This window comes from Gymnodraco acuticeps, unplaced genomic scaffold (assembly GCF_902827175.1).
Source record: "Gymnodraco acuticeps unplaced genomic scaffold, fGymAcu1.1, whole genome shotgun sequence".
NCBI lineage: Eukaryota > Metazoa > Chordata > Actinopteri > Perciformes > Bathydraconidae > Gymnodraco > Gymnodraco acuticeps.
The window spans coordinates 1-8,162 of record NW_022990621.1 but is presented as its reverse complement, the minus strand read 5'-3'; positions in this window follow the sequence as shown (position 1 = coordinate 8,162).

The window sequence follows — 8,162 nt, the reverse complement described above, 5'->3', positions numbered from 1 at the left end:
GGTGGTGTTGTCGTTGCCACCTTTACTGTTGTTCCTGCTGATGTTGTTGTTTCTGCAGGTTTGGTTGTAGTTCCCTCAGTTTCTGTTAGTAATTTCAGTAGTTGTGGAACACAGAGGGTTTGGATGTTACAACTGTAGTTTCAGGCCTTTTTGTTGTAACACCTGGCGAAGTTGTTGTAGTCTCAACAACAGCTGTGGTAGAGGTTGTAACTGGTCCAGTGGTGACTTTTTTAGGTGGTGTTGTCGTTGCCACCTTTACTGGTTCCTGCTGATTTGTTGTTTCTGCAGGTTTGGTTGTGGTTCCCTCAGTTTCTGTTACGTAATTTCAGTAGTTGTGGTAACACAGAGGGTTTGGATGTTACAACTGTAGTTTCAGGCTTTTTGTTGTACACCTGGCGAAGTTGTTGTAGTCTCAACAACAGCTGTGGTAGAGGTTGTAACTGGGCCAGTGGTGACTTCTTTAGGTGGTGTTGTCGTTGCCACCTTTACTGTTGTTCCTGATGATGTTGTTGTTTCTGCAGGTTTGGTTGTGGTTCCCTCAGTTTCTGTTACAGGAATTTCAGTAGTCGTGGTAACCACAGAGGGTTTGGATGTTACAACTGTAGTTTCAGGACTTTCTGTTGTAACACCTGGCAAAGTTGTTGTAGTCTCAACAACAGCTGTGGTAGGGTTGTAACGGCCAGTGGTGACTTCTTTAGGTGGTGTTGTCGTTGCCACCTTTACTGTTGTTCCTGCTGATGTTGTTGTTTCTGCAGGTTTGGTTGTGGTTCCCTCAGTTTCTGTTACAATAATTTCAGTAGTGTGGTAACACAGAGGGTTTGGATGTTACAACTGTAGTTTCAGGCTTTCTGTTGTAACACCTGGCGAAGTTGTTTGTAGTCTCAACCACAGCTGTGGTAGAGGTTGTAACTGGCCAGTGGTGACTTCTTTAGGTGGTGTTGTCGTTGCCACCTTTACTGTTGTTCCTGCTAATGTTGTTGTTTCTGCAGGTTTGGTTGTGGTTCCCTCAGTTTCTGTTACAATAATTTCAGTAGTCGTGGTAACACAGAGGGTTTGGATGTTACAACTGTAGTTTCAGGCTTTTTGTTGTAAACCTGGCGAAGTTGTTGTAGTCTCAACAACAGCTGTGGTAGAGGTTGTAACTGGGCCAGTGGTGACTTCTTTAGGTGGTGTTGTCGTTGCCACCTTTACTGTTGTTCCTGCTGATGTTGTTGTTTCTGCAGGTTTGGTTGTGGTTCCCTCAGTTTCTGTTACAATAATTTCAGTAGTTGTGGTAACACAGAGGGTTTGGATGTTACAACTGTAGTTTCAGGACTTTCTGTTGTAACACCTGGCGAAGTTGTTGTAGTCTCAACAACAGCTGTGGTAGAGGTTGTACTGGTCCAGTGGTGACTTCTTTAGGTGGTGTTGTCGTTGCCACCTTTACTGTTGTTCCTGATGATGTTGTTGTTTCTGCAGGTTTGGTTGTGGTTCCCTCAGTTTCTGTTACAGTAATTTCAGTAGTTGTGGTAAACACAGAGGGTTTGGATGTTACAACTGTAGTTTCAGGCCTTTTTGTTGTAACACCTGGCAAAGTTGTTGTAGTCTCAAAACAGCTGTGGTAGAGGTTGTACTGGTCCAGTGGTGACTTCTTTAGGTGGTGTTGTCGTTGCCACCTTTACTGTTGTTCCTGCAGATGTTGTTGTTTCTGCAGGTTTGGTTGTGGTTCCCTCAGTTTCTGTTACAATAATTTCAGTAGTCGTGGTAACACAGAGGGTTTGGATGTTACAACTGTAGTTTCAGGCTTTTCTGTTGTAACCTGGCGAAGTTGTTGTAGTCTCAACACAGCTGTGGTAGAGGTTGTAACTGGGCCAGTGGTGACTTTTTAGGTGGTGTTTCGTTGCCACCTTTACTGTTGTTCCTGCTGATGTTGTTGTTTCTGCAGGTTTGGTGTTTCCCTCAGTTTCTGTTACGGTAATTTCAGTAGTGTGGTGAACACAGAGGGTTTGGATGTTACAACTGTAGTTTCAGGCTTTTTGTTGTAACACCTGGCGAAGTTGTTGTAGTCTCAACAACAGCTGTGGTAGAGGTTGTAACTGGGCCAGTGGTGACTTTTTAGTGGTGTTGTCGTTGCCACCTTTACTGTTGGTTCCTGCTGATGTTGTTGTTTCTGCAGGTTTGGTTGTGGTTCCCTCAGTTTCTGTTACATAATTTCAGTAGTCGTGGTAACCACAGAGGGTTTGGATGTTACAACTGTAGTTTCAGGCTTTCTGTTGTACACCTGGCGAAGTTGTTGTAGTCTCAACAACAGCTGTGGTAGAGGTTGTTACTGGTCCAGTGGTGACTTCTTTAGGTGGTGTTGTCGTTGCCACCTTTACTGTTGTTCCTGCTGATGTGTTGTTGTTTCTGCAGGTTTGGTTGTGGTTCCCTCAGTTTCTGTTACAGTAATTTCAGTAGTTGTGGTAAACACAGAGGGTTTGGATGTTACAACTGTAGTTTCAGGACTTTCTGTTGTAACACCTGGCGAAGTTGTTGTAGTCTCAACACAGCTGTGGTAGAGGTTGTTACTGGTCCAGTGGTGACTTCTTTAGGTGGTGTTGTCGTTGCCACCTTTACTGTTGTTCCTGCTAATGTTGTTGTTTCTGCAGGTTTGGTTGTGGTTCCCTCAGTTTCTGTTACAATAATTTCAGTAGTCGTGGTAACCACAGAGGGTTTGGATGTTACAACTGTAGTTTCAGGCTTTTGTTGTAACGCCTGGCGAAGTTGTTGTAGTCTCAACCACAGCTGTGGTAGAGGTTGTAACTGGGCCAGTGGTGACTTTTTAGGTGGTGTTGTCGTTGCCACCTTTACTGTTGTTCCTGATGATGTTGTTGTTTCTGCAGGTTTGGTTGTGGTTCCCTCAGTTTCTGTTACAATAATTTCAGTAGTTGTGGTGAACACAGAGGGTTTGGATGTTACAACTGTAGTTTCAGGCTTTCTGTTGTAACCTGGCGAAGTTGTTGTAGTCTCAACCACAGCTGTGTAGAGGTTGTTACTGGGTCCAGTGGTGACTTCTTTAGGTGGTGTTGTCGTTGCCACCTTTACTGTTGTTCCTGCTAATGTTGTTGTTTCTGCAGGTTTGGTTGTGGTTCTCTCAGTTTCTGTTACAATAATTTCAGTAGTCGTGGTAACCACAGACGGTTTGGATGTTACAACTGTAGTTTCAGGCCTTTCTGTTGTAACACCTGGCGAAGTTGTTGTAGTCTCAACAACAGCTGTGGTAGAGGTTGTTACTGGTCCAGTGGTGACTTCTTTAGGTGGTGTTGTCGTTGCCACCTTTACTGTTGTTCCTGCTAATGTTGTTGTTTCTGCAGGTTTGGTTGTGGTTCTCAGTTTCTGTTACAATAATTCAGTAGTTCGTGGTAACACAGAGGTTTGGATGTTACAACTGTAGTTTCAGGCCTTTCTGTTGTAACACCTGGCGAAGTTGTTGTAGTCTCAACAACAGCTGTGGTAGAGGTTGTAACTGGGCCAGTGGTGACTTCTTTAGGTGGTGTTGTCGTTGCCCTCTTTACTGTTGTTCCTGATGATGTTGTTGTTTCTGCAGGTTTGGTTGTGGTTCCCTCAGTTTCTGTTACAGTAATTTCAGTAGTTGTGGTAAACACAGAGGGTTTGGATGTTACAACTGTAGTTTCAGGACTTTCTGTTGTAACCCTGGCAAAGTGTTGTAGTCTCAACAACAGCTCTGGTAGAGGTTGTAACTGGGCCAGTGGTGACTTCTTTAGGTGGTGTTGTCGTTGCCACCTTTACTGTTGTTCCTGCAGATGTTGTTCTTTCTGCAGGTTTGGTTGTGGTTCCCTCAGTTTCTGTTACAATAATTTCAGTAGTGTGGTAACACAGAGGGTTTGGATGTTACAACTGTAGTTTCAGGCCTTTCTGTTGTAACGCCTGTCGAAGTTGTTGTAGTCTCAACCACAGCTGTGGTAGAGGTTGTTACTGGTCCAGTGGTGACTTCTTTCGGTGGTGTTGTCGTTGCCACCTTTACTGTTGTTCCTGCTAATGTTGTTGTTACTGCAGGTTTGGTTGTGGTTCCCTCAGTTTCTGTTACAGTAATTTCAGTAGTCGTGGTAACCAGAGAGGGTTTGGATGTTACAACTGTAGTTTCAGGCTTTTCTGTTGTAACCTGGCGAAGTTGTTGTAGTCTCAACACACAGCTGTGGTAGAGGTTGTAACTGGTCCAGTGGTGACTTCTTTAGGTGGTGTTGTCGTTGCCACCTTTACTGTTGTTCCTGCTGATGTTGTTGTTTCTGCAGGTTTGGTTGTGGTTCCCTCAGTTTCTGTTACGGTAATTTCAGTAGTCGTGGTAAACACAGAGGGTTTGGATGTTACAACTGTAGTTTCAGGACTTTCTGTTGTAACACCTGGCGAAGTTGTTGTAGTCTCAACAACAGCTGTGGTAGAGGTTGTAACTGGGCCAGTGGTGACTTCTTTAGGTGGTGTTGTCGTTGCCACCTTTACTGTTGTTCCTGCTAATGTTGTTGTTTCTGCAGGTTTGGTTGTGGTTCCCTCAGTTTCTGTTACAATAATTTCAGTAGTCGTGGTAACCACAGAGGGTTTGGATGTTACAACTGTAGTTTCAGGCTTTTTTGTTGTAACGCCTGGCGAAGTTGTTGTAGTCTCAACCAAAGCTGTGGTAGAGGTTGTAACTGGGCCAGTGGTGACTTCTTTAGGTGGTGTTGTCGTTGCCACCTTTACTGTTGTTCCTGCTGATGTTGTTGTTTCTGCAGGTTTGGTTGTGGTTCCCTCAGTTTCTGTTACAATAATTTCAGTAGTCGTGGTAACCACAGAGGGTTTGGATGTTACAACTGTAGTTTCAGGCCTTTCTGTTGTAACACCTGGCGAAGTTGTTGTAGTCTCAACAACAGCTGTGGTAGAGGTTGTAACTGGGCCAGTGGTGACTTCTTTAGGTGGTGTTGTCGTTGCCACCTTTACTGTTGTTCCTGCTAATGTTGTTGTTTCTGCAGGTTTGGTTGTGGTTCCCTCAGTTTCTGTTACAATAATTTCAGTAGTCGTGGTAACCACAGAGGGTTTGGATGTTACAACTGTAGTTTCAGGCTTTTGTGTTGTAACGCCTGGCGAAGTTGTTGTAGTCTCAACCAAAGCTGTGGTAGAGGTTGTAACTGGGCCAGTGGTGACTTCTTTAGGTGGTGTTGTCGTTGCCACCTTTACTGTTGTTCCTGCTGATGTTGTTGTTTCTGCAGGTTTGGTTGTGGTTCCCTCAGTTTCTGTTACAATAATTTCAGTAGTCGTGGTAACCACAGAGGGTTTGGATGTTACAACTGTAGTTTCAGGCCTTTCTGTTGTAACACCTGGCGAAGTTGTTGTAGTCTCAACAACAGCTGTGGTAGAGGTTGTAACTGGGCCAGTGGTGACTTCTTTAGGTGGTGTTGTCGTTGCCACCTTTACTGTTGTTCCTGCTGATGTGTTGTTTCTGCAGGTTTTGTTGTGGTTCCCTCAGTTTTTGTTACAGGAATTCCAGTAGTCGTGGTACCAACAGAGGGTCTTGATGTCACAACTGTAGTTTCAGGACTTTCTGTCTTAACACCTGACGTAGTAGTAGGTTGAACAACAGCTGTGGTCAAAATTGTGACTGGAAAAACTGTGGTTCCTAGTGATCCAGTAGTGTAAACAGTTCTGGTCCCTGGAAGTGTCTGTGTTATTGGGCTAATAGAAGTTGTAGCTTCAGCTGTGGCTCCTGAAGTTATAGTTGTAGACTTTGTTGGCAATGTAGTACCTGTCTCCAATGTTGTTGCTTTTGATGTGGATACTTCTGCAGATGTGGTTCCCAATGTCATGTTTGCTTGTAATGTAGTTGCAGCAACTGTGAGGAAATCAGACATTTTGTGAACATTGCAAAATGTGTATATTTTCAGAGAACATTATCAAAATGTACCTTTTATTAAAGTATTTATTTAATTTTTGTATATGTTTTTCTACCACATAATCAACGTTTATAACATAAGTGTTCATGCTGCACATATTTTTCTTACCTAAAGTGGTCTCTCCAACCGTGCTGAATGCAAAAGACGTAGTTTGAGGGCTTGGTGTAGTGGTAGTTACGCACGGGTACGTTCTCTTGTTACAGTCCCATTTGCCCCACACTCAGCTGTGATGCAGTTTCCTATCCCATCCGTGGTGTTGTAGATGGTTCTCCCATATTCATATGTGTTTCCATAAATGAGGCATGTACAAGCTGCAGTTTAAGAGTAAAATGCTTTTAAACTTTTTATATAGTGTGTGTATTTGTATTCACATGAAAAATGAATAAATATTGTGTCAGGCTTGGGACAGTGTATATTTTCACTTACAGTTCACATTGTAGCTGCACCTTATTCCAAAAATGTACAGGAGCTAAAATGAGAAGATATATTTAGTTTGCATGCCATGAGCCACCACAAATATCACTTAATGTAAGCCCACCCCAAGATGTTAATAACAAGTAGGAGTTAACATGTTTATTTTCGACAAGCATTAGTTTTGAACATCTGAAAAACCTGGTCTGCATGGCCTGATTTTGGTTGTGTGTGTGTGGTGTGTGTGTGTGGTGTGTGGGTGTGTGTGTGTGTGTGTGTGTGTGTGTGTGTGTGTGTGTGTGTGTGTGTGGTGTGTGTGTGTGCGTGTGTTGTGTGTGTGTGTGTGTGTGTGTGTGTGTGTGCGTGCGTGCTAAACAAGTTTATCTATTTCCTTTTCATACAGGGGCCCACAGCTAATAAGGTGCAGATCCCTGTACATTAAGAAGACTATGTGTCGGCCTTATATATACAATTGGACCCGCCAATCCGCCTTTTCAGTTCAACAAGACAGCGCTTTCTACATTTTTTAAAGTATCTTCCTGATCAGAGGAGCTTTAGCAATATCGACTTATCACAGAACTTTATCTGAATTAATGATCATTTTGATTTGAAGTCCTCTCATAGTCTCCTGTGCTGCAGTACCACTTTTTGCCTGAACCATTGCTAATGGGTGTTGTTTTACTAAAACACAATTATCACTATGTGTTATTGAAATAATTGAGGGAATGTAGATGTGCAGAAAAGTGCTTTAAATACAGATTTCTTCTTCCTTACGAATGGTTTAAACTTCAACTTTCAAGCTTTCACATCTAAGGCATACACATTTATCGGGCTTTGACTTGATTGAGACCAAATTTCAAATGGTATGTACAATAATTATCTGAATGAGACATACCAAGTGTTACAGTTGGTTGATGGAACCTTATCTCCAATGCTGTAGTGGGTGCCTTTGCATCATAGCAGCCACATTGAGGCCAGGTGACACACTTCATGGTGTCTTCATCAAAGTAGGGCTGGGCTGGGGGACACTGTGGATAGCAGCCTGCAACACCATTATAACATTGATTAACATATGTAGAAATAGAAGTATTGCTTAATGGCACTATATGAATGCAGTGGCATTCATACATATCAAAACTCTTTACTAACACTGCCAAATGCAATTTGTTGAAAGGCTTGGTCTGATTTATAAGTCTCCACCTTCCAAACAAGAACCTCGATATTGCACAGTGGTAAAATTCAGCAGAAAAGTGCCCAATATTTCCAGTTAATTGTGAAAAAAACAAACAGGGAAGCTGCAGGTAGACGTGCATAAGCAGTTTTGGGGGTTTCACAAACCGTACGCAATTTCTCCAGTGAATCCTACTCACAGTTTTACAAAATCTTTTATTTCTTAGAATAAAGGTGTACGTATCAGTCAGTTGACCTGAGTTGTACTCAAAGCATGACCTTAATACCTTCCTCTAGTCAAGATGGATGTTAAAATATCTGTGGAAAGTACCTTCGAGGGCAGTGATGAGCGTGGAAAACGTTTCCTGAAGGATTCCTACATGTCTCATCAGCAGTCAGTCCACAAGGCTTGTAATGCCCCACATTCACCAGGAGAGTTATAATAGTCGCAGAAAACAGCTGCAAGAAAAAAATAGTACTTCATTGCTCTTGTTACAAACATTCAAGGTATTACTTCATTGACAAACTTGTTTATTTTGTAAGGCACTTTCTACAAATCCTTGAATGCTGTATCTCAGATTTTCCTGGTGTGTAATGGTGGCAAAACTTACGGCACAGCTTTGGAGTTCTCCATTTAACACAGGCCCAGCTTCATTACAAGCTTTGGCATAAGCAGCCACA